This window comes from Bos grunniens, chromosome 6 (assembly GCF_055505025.1).
Source record: "Bos grunniens cultivar Pamir isolate PY7600 chromosome 6, Bosgru_T2T1.0, whole genome shotgun sequence".
Classification (NCBI taxonomy): domain Eukaryota; kingdom Metazoa; phylum Chordata; class Mammalia; order Artiodactyla; family Bovidae; genus Bos; species Bos grunniens.
The window spans coordinates 67,942,605-67,959,144 of record NC_141170.1 but is presented as its reverse complement, the minus strand read 5'-3'; the positions used below and the strand labels follow the sequence as shown (position 1 = coordinate 67,959,144).

The window sequence follows — 16,540 nt, the reverse complement described above, 5'->3', positions numbered from 1 at the left end:
GTGCAGTTTCCAAAAAGAAAAATTTCTCTCACTGTGTTCAGTCATCAATCACACAGTGACAATCATTTATAGGCTATCATAATGCATCCCTCCTCCCAAACCCCCAGGTTTCCTTAACTGTTGCCCCCTTCCTAGGAGCTTCAAGGAGGTGATCAGTCTCCTCTTCTTCCTGTTGGGGTAGGACTTGACTGGGGACTGGCCCCAGGACCTTACCTGTGGCCATTCCTCGTGAGTTGGTCCATCCCTCCAATGAATCTGGTCAGGGCTCGGCCATCCAGAAAGTCAGAACACCAGTCTGAAAGAGAACCCAGAATACTATCAGGTGGAACACCTCCTTGTTTGTCTCAGGGTTCCTTCACTCTAGCCCAACTGAGCCACCAGTCCATTGACTCAGGGGGCTGGCATGGTTGGAATCTCACTGAAGCCTCCAGAAATGTTGCAGAAACCAGTACTTGAGAAACCAAGCACTACACTTAGAGAGTTGGAGAACTCAGGTTTATTACAGCAGGGCCAGAGGAGTTGACACTCCAAGCTCTGAGCTGCAACAAAGGGGTTAGAGAGTTTTTATGCACATACAGGCATGATTAAATCAGTTTGCAGGGCTGGGTGATTGCAAACAGCAGGACAAGGGTTAGTGAGATAAGTTCCAGTTCCTAGTATTGTGAGTCCCCACTTTCTGAGACTGTGTGATTCATGGCCTATGTGATCCAGATTTTGCAAGGAGCAAGCTGAGTTACAGAGGCAAAAGGAGTAGGAGGCTATGTAAAAATTTAACTTTTCCTCTTTATGAGAAGGAGATAATGGTGTTAATGACTGGTTGTCAAGTAAAAAAGGTAACAACTAGTTTGATTACAGATATATTTTAAAGGTATGGCCATTGGATCCAAAGGATTTGAAGTAAAGGTTAAGGAAAGTGAGAAACTAAGGAAAACTTTTGGATTTTTGTCTGAACAATAGGGTTAAGTTTGGTGCTATTTCAGCCACAGGAAAATATGGGACAATTAGATTTACTGTTTTTCTTCTTTCAAATATCCTCTGGGTAAAGGGTGATAGCAGGCTGAATTAGTTAGAGGATCTTTTAGGGAGTCTGTAAAATAGATGAGAACCTCACCTGAGGATTTGGAACTGAAAGCATTGTCCTCTACATTTAGGCTGGATACAAACATCTGAGACAGCAGGGAAAGATTACTGCTCACATTCGGCTACAATAATATTCAATATGGCAACCCACTCCAGTACTCTTGCCTGGAAAATCTCATGGATGGAGGAGTCTGGTAGGCTGCAGTCCATGGGGTCGCTAAGAGTCGGACACGACTGAGCGACTTCACTTTCACTTCTCACTTTCATGCATTGGAGAAGGAAATGGCAACCCACTCCAGTGTTCTTGCCTGGAGAATCCCAGGGACGGGGGAGCCTGGTGGGTTGCCGTCTATGGGGTTGCACAGAGTCGGACATGACTGAAGCGACTTAGCAACAGCAGTACTATTATTATTTAAAAGGAATTTGCTGATTCCAGTAATTAGGAAGTAGGTGGAGAAATCTGGCTTTAGTTACATTTGATTCCAGGAGCTCAAATTATGCCAATAGTTATCTCTCTTTCTCTCTCTCTTTCTCATTCATTAGTGTTTCCATTCTCTTTTTTTCATTCTTTTTTTTTTTTTAATGGAGATTTTTTTCTTTATTGAGAAACTTAAGACTTGGGTACATCAAATAAAACCAATTTCTTGGGGGGAAAAAAAATTAAAACTCACAATAGAAAAAAAAAAAGAAAGTTAACACTGTCTGGGCCATAGCAGAACCCAGAGAATACATTCTTTAAATTGAAAAATTCTAGGTGCTTCATAATTGACCTTTTGATACAAAATGAGCTAATAAATTTGCAAATGGGGTTCTTGGTGTTGAGGTCCATAGGACAAGCTAGGAAGTCTTCAAACCTTGAGCTGAATTCCATGAGAGTTTATTTGGCTTTTGAATCGGTTCATCCTTGTCTAAGAGGTAGCAGCAGCAACAGCGTCCACCTTCTGAGCAGCTTCTTTCTTGGCATGATAAGCCTGAAGGACCGCCACAGCCTTCTCCACCTTGGAGCAGAGAGACTCGGGAGACTCCAGCATGTGCAGCAACTCCGAGCTGTTGATCTCCAGCAGCATCCCAGTTATCTTCCCAGCCAGGTTCGAGTGCATCGTCTGGATAAGTGGGAACAGATGTTAACCCAGCATCTGCTTCTGTTCCTGAGTGGGGGTGGGTTGCTGTGGCCAGCATGGAGGCAGTCAGCGACTCCTGCCCCTGAACATGGACTGCAGGCGGGGGTGCCTGCAGGGGCTGGATGGCAGGGTGAGGACTGCGGATGCTGGAGGCATATTTGTAAGGTGCAACAGCCCAAGGAGCAGTGGCAGCAACAGCAGCACGAGGCGCTAAGTTCTGCACAGCTGTAGGAACACCTCCAGACTGGCAGCTTTTAGTCAGCCCTTGCTGGGCGGCACCAGCCCCACCAAAGTCCATAGCCAAGCGGTCAGGGCACTCAGACCTGACTCTCTGAGTGGTAGTAGGGAGGCCGCCAGAGGCTGGAGCATTACCAGTTGGAGCCAGATGGTGAAGAGCTGGACGAGGCCCAGACTGGTGTATAGCACTTGGCATTCCTTGGAAGCCTTGAGGTCTCCCACCTTGCTGCAAGTGTGGATTAGACCTCATCTGTGCTAACTGGTTAGGTGTGTAATACAGAGGTCTTCCCTGAGTCTGTGGAACTGCTGGCACAAAGTAGCCCCCAGCTGCAGGCAGGAACTGATTTAAGATGGCATTGGTGGGCAGTGCCCTCATCCCAGCCACCTGCTGCATATACTGGTTGGTCAGGTGAGCCTTTCTCTCCTCCTTTCTCTGGGCCAGAGCGACATACAGTGGCTTGGAGCCCACGATGCATCCATTCATCTCTGTGACTGCTTTGGTTGCCTCTTCAGGGGACGAGAAGCAGACAAAGCCAAATCCTTTGCTTCTCCCATCCTCCAGCATCACCTTAGCACTGGCGATTGATCCAAAAGGAGAAAACTCTTTCCTTAACTTCTTGTCGTCGATGGTTTCATCCAAGTTTTAAATGTAGAGATTCACCCCCTGATAGCGACTAATCCTCCCCTGCTTCAGCTGTTCAAATTTTCGCTTTAACTCGGCCTGCCACTCCACTTTCTTTTGTGCACAGCCAACGAAAATGACCTTCCCAGTGATTTCTTTTCCATTCATCTCTTCCACAGCCTTATTGGCATCCTCGTGTTTTTCATAACTCACAAAGCCAAAGCCTTTGGATTTCCCACTGGGATCTCTCATCACCTTGACACTTAGGGTCTTACTAAACTGGCTAAATAGCTCTTTCAGATTCTCATCATCAACCTTTTCCCCGAAGTTTTTGATGTAAACATTGCTGAGTTCCTTGGCTTTGGCTCCAAGTTCAGCTTCCCGCTCTTTTCGAGACTTGAATCTGCCCACAAATTTTGCGGTCGTTGAGGAGCATGCCGTTCATCTTCTCAATGGCCTTGTCGGCAGCCTCCTGGGTCTCAAAGTGGATAAAGGCATAACCCTTAGAACCGTTTTCATCACACACCACCTTGCAGGACATAATGTTCCCAAAAGCAGAAAAAGTATCATAAAGTGCCTTGTCATCTATAGAGTTGTCCAGGTTCTTGATGAAGACGTTTCCCACACCAGATTTTCTCAGAGACGGATCCCTCTGAGACCACATGATTCGGATCGGCTTTCCCTTAATTACATAAAAGTTCATGGTGTCCAAGGCCCTCTCAGCGTCGGCCGGCTGCTGGAAGTTGACGTAGGCATAACCCAGGGAGCGGCGGGTGATCGTATAGCGGCAGGCCCAGATGGACAGCACAGGCCCCGCAGGACTGAACTTTTCATACATCATGGCCTCGGTGACGTCTGAGCACAGGTCACCCATGACCTTTTTATTTATTTATTTTGCTTCAGGCTACTAGGCCCGAAAGTGGTGGAGGCTGCAATTACCTGGGGCTGAGAGCTCTTTTTTTCATTCTTACTAGGTTCTGTTTCCTGGTGAATATCGCCTCTGTGATAATAAAAAGTTCTTGTAGAAAATGATTGCTAATAAATTTACATTAATTATATTCCTTCTTTGTAATCATAAATATTTTAGGAGAACACATACATACACATAAATAAATAATCTTTGTTTTGATATTTTATTTAACCCTCCAAAAGACTTTTCTGGATCCCACTTGTCTTAAGTATCCCTTCTGAAACAATATTGATCAATATTTCAGGACTGTTAAGATTGGTCTGGAATGAGAAATGTGCCCAGTTTTTGTCCAGGAAGAATGGAGCACCATGATTGAAAAATCCACCCTTACTGTAAAATGGCATGGAGGAAATTTTCCAAGTTTCCAAAGAAAAGGGAATTGAAAAGAACTGTCGGGAGCAACATTATTATAACTACCACGTGTTTATAATAGTTTTCATAAAACTCTTTTTTTTCATATTTTTCCAATTATCTACTTCTCCCTGTCAAAAAAATAATTGAAGGAAAATGATACTGTTGTCTTTTTGATAGTTAAACATTTTCTATGCTAAGTGAATGAATGTAAAGTGAATGAACCAACGAATGAATCATCATGATTCTTCCATTAAGAAGAAAGATAATACCAAAAATAACTATCACAACATATGTTTTACAGATGTATAATCTATCTTACATATTCTTTGGGAGACTATTTTTCTTATAAAAAGAGATTTAAGCACATTTCCTGAAGGGTCTAAAGGAGAATAAAAAACCCAAACAATAGTAGTAATATTAACAGAGTTTGGACAAGAAAAAAATTGATGAACTATGATTTTTATTATGTGAAAGCATGACATATCACTTGACTATCAAAAATTGCCATTTGCTTAATTTCCTATTAACTAGAAGAAATTAGGCTCATATTAAATGGATTTTCCTGGTAGCTCAGATGGCAAAGAATCTGCCTGTAATGTGGGAGACCTGGGTTAGATCCCTGGGTTGAGAAGATCCCATGGAGGAGGGCATGGCAAACCATCCCAGTAGTCTTGCCTGGAGAATTCCAATGGACAAAGGAGCCTGGAAGGCTATACAGTCCATGGGGTGGCAAAGAGTTGTACACAACTGAATGACTAAGCACAGCACAGTTATTTCTTTAACTGCTTTTGTCAAGAAGATAATGTAAATCCCTAGAAATGATGCTATAGTTTATATAGTATAGTATATTATAGGCATATTTAATAGAGGAAGCACTGGATAACTACTAGTACATTTATTATTCTACATCTACATCTGTGTGCTCAGAAGTATCCAACACTGTGTGGCCCTGTTAGACTAGGAAAAAGAAGTTGAAAACATTAATGGCTAAAAGACAAAGAAGGGAGAAGCCTGCAAAAATGGAATAAAGGGTGGTCTGAGGACCGGAGTGGGAATCTCAGGTGAAACAAACAGTCCCCCTGGCTAGCCCAATTTATATAGGGCAAGTTCAGGGGGAGGAAAAACAATATATGAAAAGAGGAGCCAAAATTGACCCCCTCTTATCATCTCTTCTTTCATGTTGGCCTGCCTTCATGCCTCGAGGATGTATTTTCCTTTGCTTGCCAAATAAAACTGAGCTGAAATACTGGTTTGCTGTTTAAAACTGAGCTGTAACATAGCTGTAACACTGGTCTGCCATTTCAAATTTTTGCTGCAGTGAGAGAGAACTGAGGAATTTACACATTCCCCCAACAGCCCCATGAACAGTAGCCTGCCAGGTTCCTCTTGCCTATGAAATTTTCCAGGTAAGAATACTGGAGTGGGGTGCCATTTCTTCCTCCAGGGGATCTCCTGGACCCAGGGATTGAACCCACATCTCCTGTCTCTCCTGCATTTCAGGTGGATTCTTTACCACTAGTGCTACCTGGGAAACCTACACTTATTATTAGCAAACTACAAAAAGAGTATTAAATCTGTCCTGTTGTTCCTTATGGAACTATCTCTACTAAGATTCTCAAATTATCATGCACATGCATTTGCCAAAATTTTAGCCAAAGAAATATGTGACATACTAAATGATAGCTCAGTTGGTAAAGAATCTGCCTGCAATGCAGGAGACCCTAGTTTAATTCCTGGGTTGGGAAGATCCCCTCAAGAAGGGGATAGGCTACCCACTCCAGCATTCTTAGGCTTCCCTTATGGCACAGCTGGTAAAGAATCTGCCTGTAATACAAGAGACTTTGGTTGGAATCCTGGGTTGGGAAGATCCCTTGGAGAAGGGAAAAACTACCCATTCCAGTATTCTGGCCTGGAGAATTCCATGACTGTACAGTCATGACATTGCAAAGAGTCAGATGTGACTAAATGACTTTTACTTTCACATATATTATAACCTAGAAGTGAGTTTTTACCCCAATGAGGGTTCATTTAAATAATTTTTTGTCATCATAGGGGGATTTTCTTTTTCTTTTGCAACATAGCTTGTGGTGAAGAAACATTGGTGCCCACAGTCCCTGAAAGTGAAAAATGAAAGTGTTAGTTGCTCAGTCATTTCCAACTCTTTCTGACACCTTTCACTGTAGCCTGCCAGGTTCATCTGTCCATGGAATTCATCAGACAAGAATACTGCGTGGGTAGCCATTCTCCAGGGGATCTTCCCAACCAGGGATGAAACGCTGGTCTCCTGTGTTGCAGGCAGATTCTTTACGGTCTGAGCAATCAGGGAAGCAAGGAGAGATAAAAAGCATCAGGGAAGAAATGAACACCTGCAGGAGTTGTTTTGTTGTGACTAAAGAGGCACTTTGATGTTCAGCAAGAGGGAGGAATATGCAAGCAAAAAAATGTAGACAGTGATTAAAACCATGTTTCTTTGCCAGTGGGGTTTCTATACATGTTTTATCACTATTTCTGGATGTAAAACAAGAAGGTGTGTAACCTTTGCATCCCACTGCCACAGCATTAATCTCCCCCAGAATGAAGACAGAAGGTCCCAGTGTGTGGTGCGTAGAACAGATATATTTTAATAGGCTGGAGCTTGATGCTATCACAAACAATGGCATTTGCTAAGTTTAACTTGAAATAAAATCTAATCTTACAAATAACTGAAATAGAACAAAATGCATAAAGCATCTGTTTTCAAATTACTGTATTGTTTATAAATCAAATAAGCCACTTCCTAACTCAATCAACTTGTCCTTGTGAGTTAATGGGCTGTGATATCAATCTTATACTAAAATCCATTTTGAGGTGGTTCTTATAGCTTTTAGCTCAATGTTGCTTCTCTATAAAGGAGAGTTTATCTCCCAGAAATTTCCATGGTCCCCACTTGTTCAGAAAACTTGCATGTGATTTGGCAAGTATGTGAACACCTAGCCTAGCATATTTGAGGACATGTCTGAGGGATGTATTAGAAAGCTATCATTTAGAACATAGCATACACTGCAAATTGGGTGGAAGGAAGAAGATTTTATTACCTCTTTATTTTATTCTAGTTTTGTCTGTGCTGGGTCATCATGGCTGCACTCATGCTTTCTCTAGTTGCAGCGTGCAGGTTTCTCATTGCGGTGGTTTCTCCAGTGAGCTTAAGGCACATGGGCTCAGAAGTTGTTGCTCCTGGGCTTAGTTGCTTTGTGGCATGTGGAATCTTCCTCAACCAGGAGTTAAACCTGTGTCTCTTGTATTGGCAGGAAGATTCTTAACCATGGGACCACCAGGGAAATCCAGGAAATAGCTTTTAAAAAAGAGCACCTTTGGGGTTCTAAGTGCTTTGCTTACAAAGTCTCATTTATTCATCCTTGATATTATTTGGATACTATTTCTATAATCATATCTCCCTTTTTTACAGAAAAATAAATAAAAATGTATGGATAAATTTAAGTAACTTAATTAATAAAACTAAGTTGTATAAGAACTGAGCTATTATCCCAAATTCCATCACATAAAATATCTATCAGATAAAATAAACATCCTAAAAGGATCAGGATATCAAAAGTCCATCAAGATGTATCTTTTCTCCAATTTGGTTGTCCCTACTGCCTCATTTAATTGCACTGCTAACCACCTTGAAGTCCAATAATATTCAATCTAAAAATATAATATAGCTTTTCAAGTTAAAAATCTAGCTTCTTTTAGATGTTTAGTCTTAGCCAATATGTAAACGAAATCAATTCAAATTTAAACTCTATATCAGGACTGTCTTCCCATTTAAACTCTCTCCATTTTTTTCCTCATTCTTTTCTTTCTTCTACTGCTCGTGCTCTCAGGATGACTATGGATTTGGGGAAAAAATTGGTATAACTTCAAAAGTTTGAGAGATAGGAGGCTATTCTGTATCCTGTTACCTCTTTCTTCCTTGAGCCTGCTGGGATGACTGAATACACAATGACAGCTATTGTGTATTCACCTCTAATCCCTGTTCACCTGTTTTTCATGCAACTCTCCCTCATTGTGTTGGCAATAAATGTCTCAGCTTCCTAACTTGACCTCTGATTATGGGATTTACCTATTTTGGATTTTTCCATGAAATTTCCCAGGCAAAAATACTGGAATTGGTTGCCATTTCCACCTCCAGGGGATCCTCCAACCCAGGATTGAACCCATGTCTCCTGTGTCTCTTGCATTGGCAGGCAGATTCTTAAACACTGAGCCACCAGGGAAGCTCAGTCACATAGCTCTATTCTTAGTCAATTTGTTGAAGTACCATGGGGATATCACAAGACACATATTAATGTGTGCCCTAGTGTGTGAGTGTAAAGTATTTGCATGCAGAATGGTGTACATAAATTTTTCCTGTTAGATATTAACTTATATCTGAAGGCTTAGATTTGGGACACCATTCAAAGCAAATTTGGAGTGAAAATTCAATTCAGTGGTGCATATTGCGAGGAAGCTTCTTGTGTCTAGAGTGTCATGGACAAATCTGCTGATGAGTAACTTTAAGTGCAGAATTCACACAAGAAGTTCTTCTGCTCTGGAGTTCAGCCAGCTCCCTGGGGTTCTCTAGTCATCCCTGCACAATGGTGGCCCTGTGAGGTCAACAAGGAAGCTCCAAACAACTCTCATAATGGTCTTCCTCCCCATATTCCTCTTCACTTTTCAGCTCTTCTGTGATTCTCCCCTTAAGTTAGAAGTATATGTGTTCTTTTTCTTGTTAGATAGGAGAGTGTTGCTGTATGCTGCATTCTCCACTTCAGGGCTTTCAGCAAAGCCTCAGTGCTCTCTCTTTAATTTCACTCTTGATTTATTAGACACAAACTAATCCAGATTTCTTCAAATATCAAATCCTTATAAATCAAAAGGTGCTTTAGATCAGATCAGATCAGTCGCTCAGTCATGTCTGACTCTTTGCAACCCCATGAATCCCAGCACGCTGGGCCTCCCTCTCCATCACCAACTCCCGGAGTTCACTCAGACTCGTGGCCATCAAGTCAGTGATGCCATCCAGCCATCTCATCCTCTGTCGTCCCCTTCACCTCTTGCCCCCAATCCCTCCTAGCATCAGAGTCTTTTCCAATGAGTCAACTCTTCGCATGAGGTGGCCAAAGTACTGGAGTTTCAGTTTTAGCATCATTCCTTCCAAAGAAATCCCAGGGCTGATCTCCTTCAGAATGGACTGATTGGATCTCCTTGCAGTCCAAGGGACTCTCAAGAGTCTTCTCCAACACCACAGTTCAAAAGCATCGATTTTTCAGTGCTCAGCCTTCTTCACAGTCCAACTCTCACATCCATACATGACCACAGGAAAAAACATAGCCTTGACTAGACGAACCTTTGTTGGCAAAGTAATGTCTCTGCTTTTGAATATGCTATCTAGGTTGGTCATAACTTTTCTTCCAAGGAGTAAGTGTCTTTTGATTTCATGGCTGCAGTCACCATCTGCAGTGATTTTGGAGCCCAGAAAAATAAAGTCTGACACTGTTTCCACTGTTTCCCCATCTATTTCCCATGAAGTGATGGGACCAGATGCCATGATCTTTGTTTTCTGAATGTTGAGCTTTAAGCCAACTTTTTCCCTCTCCACTTTCACTTTCATCAAGAGGCTTTTGAGTTCCTCTTCACTTTCTGCCATAAGGGTGGTGTCATCTGCATATCTGAGGTTACTGATATTTCTTCCGGCAATCTTGATTCCAGCTTGTGCTTCTTCCAGTCCAGTGTTTCTCATGATGTACTCTGCATATAAGTTAAATAAACAGAGTGACAATATACAGCCTTGATGTACTCCTTTTCCTATTTGGAACCAGTCTGTTGTTCCATGTCCAGTTCTAACTGTTGCTTCCTGACCTGCATACAGATTTCTCAAGAGGCAGGTCAGGTGGTCTGGTATTCCCATCTCTTTCAGAATTTTCCACAGTTTATTGTGATCCACACAGTCAAAGGCTTTGGCATAGTCAATAAAGCAGAAATAGATGCTTTTCTGGAACTCTCTTGCTTTTTCTATGATCCAGCAGATGTTGGCAATTTGATCTCTGGTTCCTCTGCATTTTCTAAAACCAGCTTGAACATCTGGAAGTTCACAGTTCACATATTGCTGCAGCCTGGCTTGGAGAATTTTGAGCATTACTTTACTCGCATGTGAGATGAGTGCAATTGTGCAGTACTTTGAGCATTCTTTGGCATTGCCTTTCTTTGGGATTGGAATGAAAACTGACCTTTTCCAGTTCTGTGGCCACTGCTGAGTTTTCCAAATTTGCTGGCATACTGAGTGCAAAAGGTGCTTTAGTTCTAAGCTATTTCACTTTCTGTGAGTTAAGAAAAAAAAAAAAAACATGCAGTGAAGCTATACTGAATACTTTGTAATAATATTTAATGGGAAAGAATCTGAAAAAAAACACATATAGATGCTTTTGAATTGTGGTGCTGAAGAAGACTCTTGAGAGTCCCTTGGACTGCAAGGAGATCAAACCAGTCAATCCCAAAAGAAATCAATCCTGAATATTCATTGGAAGGACTGATGCTGAAGTTGAAGTTCCAATACTTTGGCTACCTGATGTAAAGAGCTAACTCATTTAAAGAGACCCTGATGCTGGGAAAGATTGAAGGCAGGAGGAGAAGTGGGTGACAGAGGATGAAACGGTTGGATGGTATCACCAACTCAATGGATATGAGTTTGAACAAACTCCAGGAAATAGTGAAGGATAGGGAAGGTTAGCATGCTGCAGTTCAAGGAATCACAGAGTCAGATGTGACTTAACAACTGAACAATAACAACAACAACCACAACCACACACACAGAGACACACACACACACACATACATATATATGAGTATATATGTATACATATATACATGTATATATACATATATCTGAAACACTGTAGAATCTAACACATTAAGAGCAAAAATTCGCTTAGAATTTAATGTAACATTTTTTTCCAGGCTGTATCTGTTCTCAATATAGAGTAATAAATGACAATACTCTAGTAGATGGTAGTCATAGGACAGTAGACATAGAAAAAAAAGTTCATAGTTTAAAATGTACAAATAGTATTCCTTACATGTGCAAAAGATCTTGTAAGTATTTGGAAAATACCTAGTGTTCAGTCATTTTTTTACCTATTTTTTCTGCTACGTTTTGACGTCCCTTTGTTTTGACTGCCACCTGTCTGCCAGATTCACTTGATTCTGTTATTTCTGCTCCTTAAGATTTGGACTTTCACTGGTGACCTGTTGCAATCTAGTTAGGTCTGTGCATTAATTGGTTTCCAGAATGTGGAAGTCATCCTGTCTCATTTGAAACTTATTTCTGATAACAGTGAGGAGGAGTGAAGTATCTTTTAAAGAAACACATCATTGTAAACATTATATATATATATATATATATATAATGTATATATATATAAAAGAGACTTGAAAAATATTTTCATGGACTCAAATATTGATTCATTTTTATATAAATTAATTCAATTCTTTAATAAAGTTCCTGCTGTGTGTTACAATGAGTCTGATTTTCTGGTATATAGCAGAGAAGCAGACAGAAAAATATTTTACTCTTATTCCTTCATTCTAGTAAGGCAAACAGATACCAAGGAGATTAAAACATGACAATTTCAGATAGTGACAATGAACATAAAAATTAGCCAAGATACTTAGCTAGAGAATTACATATTTCTGAGACAGTGATTTTCAGAATCATGTTGCCATTAAATAATAAATTCTAGGTAATGATAATGAAGGTTATAGTGAGATTTAAATTCCTACTGATTTTAAATTATGATGAATTGGAGGAGTAATTATTTTAGGAGAATGTCTTCATAATTGTTTATAGTTATAATATTTATAAAGAGTGTTCATTCAGAAACCTAGCATGGCCACCACTTATTTCCTGTTCAAGAACACAATATTATAAATTTACCTCAACTTAAAAGATTATGACTCTACTAAACATTAGAAGATTTTTCACCCATCAGTTTCCCTGGAAGTTATTAATGAAGTTAAGCTCCTATAACAAAATAGCACAGACTGCGTGGTTTATTTATTTTCTTATAGAAATTTATTTTCTCACACTTCTGGAAGCCCAAGCTCCAAATGCTAGCAGAACAGCTTCTGGTGAGACCTCTCTCCTTGAATTGCAGATGCTCTCTCAGTGTCCTTACATGGCCTTTTCTCTGGGTGGGTATGCAGAAAGGTCGAGAGAGAGATATCTTTGGTGTCCTTTTTCATGATAAGGCCACTAATCTTATTGCATTAAGACCTCACTCTTCTGTCATTACAGTTTCACTAATCTAAGATACATCATTCCGTTTTTAATGTCCATGATAACATCCAATGTTTTCTCCTTCATTAATGATAGAAAGAATAATTCAAACTACTTGAGAATATTGCCTTGACCCTGCAGAAAATAGCCTTAAGTCTTGTTTTTATCCTTACATTTCTTTAAGATTGTCTCCTACAAATAATTTCCCTTAAATTCCCTTGGCTTCCAGTTAATCAAATTCTCAGTAATTTTAATATAAAAATTATGTATACATCTGGAATGGGGCTGCTGCTGCTCAGTCGCTTCAGTTGTGTCTGACTCTGTGCGACCCCATTGATGGCAGCCCACCAGGCTGCCCCGTCCCTGGGATTCTCCAGGCAAGAACACTGGAGTGGTTGCCATTTCCTTCTCCAATGCATGAAAGTGAAAAGTGAAAGTGACGCTGTTCAGTCCTGTCTGACTCTTAGCAACCCCATGGACTTCAGCCTACCAGGCTCCTCAGTCCATGGGATTTTCCAGGCAAGAGTACTGGAGTGGGTTGCCATTGCCTGCTCAATGATTGATACGTAAATATGTTGCAACAAACGAAGGTATGCAGATATCCTAATAGGATAGACCTTATAGATATTTATACCAGGAGCACACTGAAAACATTTTCTTTCTTTAATGTTTTCATTGATGTAACTAGGACACTTACTTGCTAGACTGTGTTTAGCAATGAAATATGCCAAGCATCACTACGAACAAAGCTAATGGAGGTGATGGAATTTCAGTTGAATAATTTAAAATCCTGAAAGATGATGCTGTTAAAGTGCTGCACTCAATATGCCAACAAATTTGGAAAACTCAGCAGTGGCCACAGAACTGGAAAAGGTCAGTTTTCATTCCAATCCCAAAGAAAGGTAATGCCGAAGAATGCTCAAAGTACTGCACAATTGCACTCATCTCACATGCGAGTAAAGTAATGCTCAAAATTCTCCAAGCCAGGCTTCAGTGATACATGAACTGTGAAATTCCAGATGTTCAGGCTGGTTTTAGAAAAGGCAGAGGAACCAGAGATCAAATTGCCAACATCCGCTGGATCGTGGAAAAAACAAGAGAGTTCCAGAAAAGCATCTATTTCTGCTTTATTGACTATACCAAAGCCTTTGACTGTGTGGATCACAATAAACTGTGGAAAATTCTGAAAAAGATGGGAATACCAGACCACCTGACCTGCCTCTTGAGAAACCTATATGCAGGTCAGGAAGCAACAGTTAGAACTGGACATGGAACAACAGACTGGTTCCAAATAGGAAAAGGAGTACATCAAGGCTGTATATTGTCACCTTGCTTATTTAACTTCTATGCAGAGTACATCATGAGAAATACTGGGCTAGAAGAAGCACAAGCTGGCATCAAGATTGCCTGGAGAAATATCAATAACCTCACATATGCAGATGACACCACCCTTATGACAGAAAGTGAAGAGGAACAAAAAAGCCTCTTGATGAAAGTGAAAGAGGAGAGTGAAAAGGTTGGCTTAAAGCTCAACCTTCAGAAAACCAAGATCATGGCATCCGGTCCCATCACTTCATGGAAAATAGATGCGGAAACAGTGGAAACAGTGTCAGATTTTATTTTGTTGGGCTCCAAAATCACTGCAGATGGTGATTGCAGCCAGGAAATTAAAAGACGCTTACTCCTTGGAAGAAAAGTTATGACCAACCTAGATAGCATATTCAAAAGCAGAGACATTACTTTGCCAACAAAGGTCCATCTAGTCAAGGCTATGGTTTTTCCTGTGGTCATGTATGGATGTTGTAGTTGGACTGTGAAGAAAGCTGAGCACTGAAGAATTGATGTTTTTGAACTGTGGTGTTGGAGAAGACTCCTGAGAGTCCCTTGGACTGCAAGGATATCCAACTAGTCCATTCTAAAGGAGATCAGCCTTGGGTGTTCTTTGGAAGGAATGATGCTGAGGCTGAAACTCCAGTACTTTGGCCACCTCATGAGAAGAACTGACTCATTGGAAAAGACTCTGATGCTGGGAGGGATTGGGAGCAGGAGGAGAAGGGGACGACAGAGGATGAGATGGCTGGATGGCATCACTGACTCGATGGACATGAGTTTGAGTGAACTCCAGGAGTTGGTGATGGACAGGGAGGCCTGGCATGCTGCGATTCATGGGGTCACAAAGAGTCGGACATGACTGAACGACTGAACTGAATGGATGCCCTTTTGTAACTGATGCAAGCAAAAACTATTGGAATCAAATAACCAGAAATTTAGTAGCTTGACAATTGGGGATATCAGTAGAGAGGAAAGTGCATTTGCAAACGGTAATCACTGCATTGGTCCTCAACATTGATCCTAGAAAACACTGCTGGACTCCTTAAAAATCCAGACAGAATTTAGCCAGTAAGCAGGGGAAATTTGGCCCCAAGAGGTTGAATCACACTTAACTAAAAACCTACTGAGACTGGGAGAGACACCAGAAAGAAAATGCTACCACATGGATCAGAATATTTTTGTTACCTAATGCGAATGGGAAACGACCACATAATCAGTAAAAAAAAAAAATATTTTGGATTTTCTGTGTAATTCAAGAACATAGAAATAAGAAACATAAAGAAAAGAGGATGAAAAAGTGAATTTTATGGGAATTGAAAACTACACACTGAACAAAACCTCAAAATAAGGGCAATTGGTCATGTTGAATGTTTAAAAGCATCAGGTTAAGCTAGCTGGCCATAGCTATCTGATGGTATTTGCTATTTTGTCAATAAGTGGGAAATGATACTTATGGGCTCCTGTGATTTATATTCAGCTCTATCCTTGTGATAAACTGGATATCAGAATGAGAAATATTCAAATTCCCATGGCTAATGCATCTAATACATCCACTCAGCCAATGGTGGAATTAACCACTGAATTTAAGTGTCTCTGACTCTTTCTATGGTTTCCCTTTTTGATAAAATAAATCCTTCACTTACATATTAGCATTTTCAACAGACTCATACTGTCCAGGGAATCTATTTCTTCCCTTGGGTTTATGTGTGTTAAGTCGCTTCAGTCATGTCCAACTCTTTGTGACCCTATGGTTTGTAGCTCACCAGGCTCCTCTGTCCATGGGATTCTCCAGGCAAGAATACTGGAATAGGCTGTCATTTCCTCCTCCAAGGGATCTTTCCAACATCCCTTATGCCCCTGCAATGGCAGACAGGCTCTTTACCACTAGTGCTACCAAAATTTAATTCCCAAAGGGAACTATCACCTTTCTCTTTTCCTGGCTCTAGGGACAACTTGCTAGACTCCTTCTCCAATGCTAATGAAACCAATGATTTGATCCATTAAACAGTAGCAAAATGTTTCATGTAATTTTCCATCTAGTAAGTGGTAGGGCTTCCCTGGTGGCTCAAATGGTAAAGAATCTGCTTACAATGCAGGACACTGAGGTTCGACTCCTGGATTGGGATGATTTCCTGGAGAAAGGAATGGCTACCATACCAGTATACTTTCCTGGAGAATTCCATGGACCAAGGACCCTGACAGGCTGCAGAGTCAGCTATGACTGAGTGACTAACAGTGAGCGGTATAGATGAAAATCTTCAACTCATAGACCACGTATGTCACTTATTAACAGCTGCCTTTGTAGACTTAAGTAAATCATGTGTCTGTTTTTTATCTCCCTTTTGGAACATATGCTTCTCATCATCACTCATTTTAGTATTTCTCACATTATTTAACACTACGTCATGCTCTGAGTACAAACTCAATAAACGGCTGCAGAACTAAACTGAAAATCAACTAAACTACTATTAGCCATTGTCAAAAAGCTGAATGGAGGGAAAGATATGCTCTTTTTCATATTTTGATATTTC

General features: G+C 40.7%; 1 pseudogene across 1 annotated transcript; it reads right to left on the bottom strand.

Moving 5' to 3' along the window:
- Nucleotides 1–1,636: 1,636 nt before the first annotated feature.
- On the bottom strand, nt 1,637–3,934 carry LOC147370843 (polyadenylate-binding protein 4 pseudogene; annotated as a pseudogene). Its single transcript, XR_015166190.1, has one exon. The product of XR_015166190.1 is annotated as a polyadenylate-binding protein 4 pseudogene (transcript).
- Nucleotides 3,935–16,540: the final 12,606 nt, after the last annotated feature.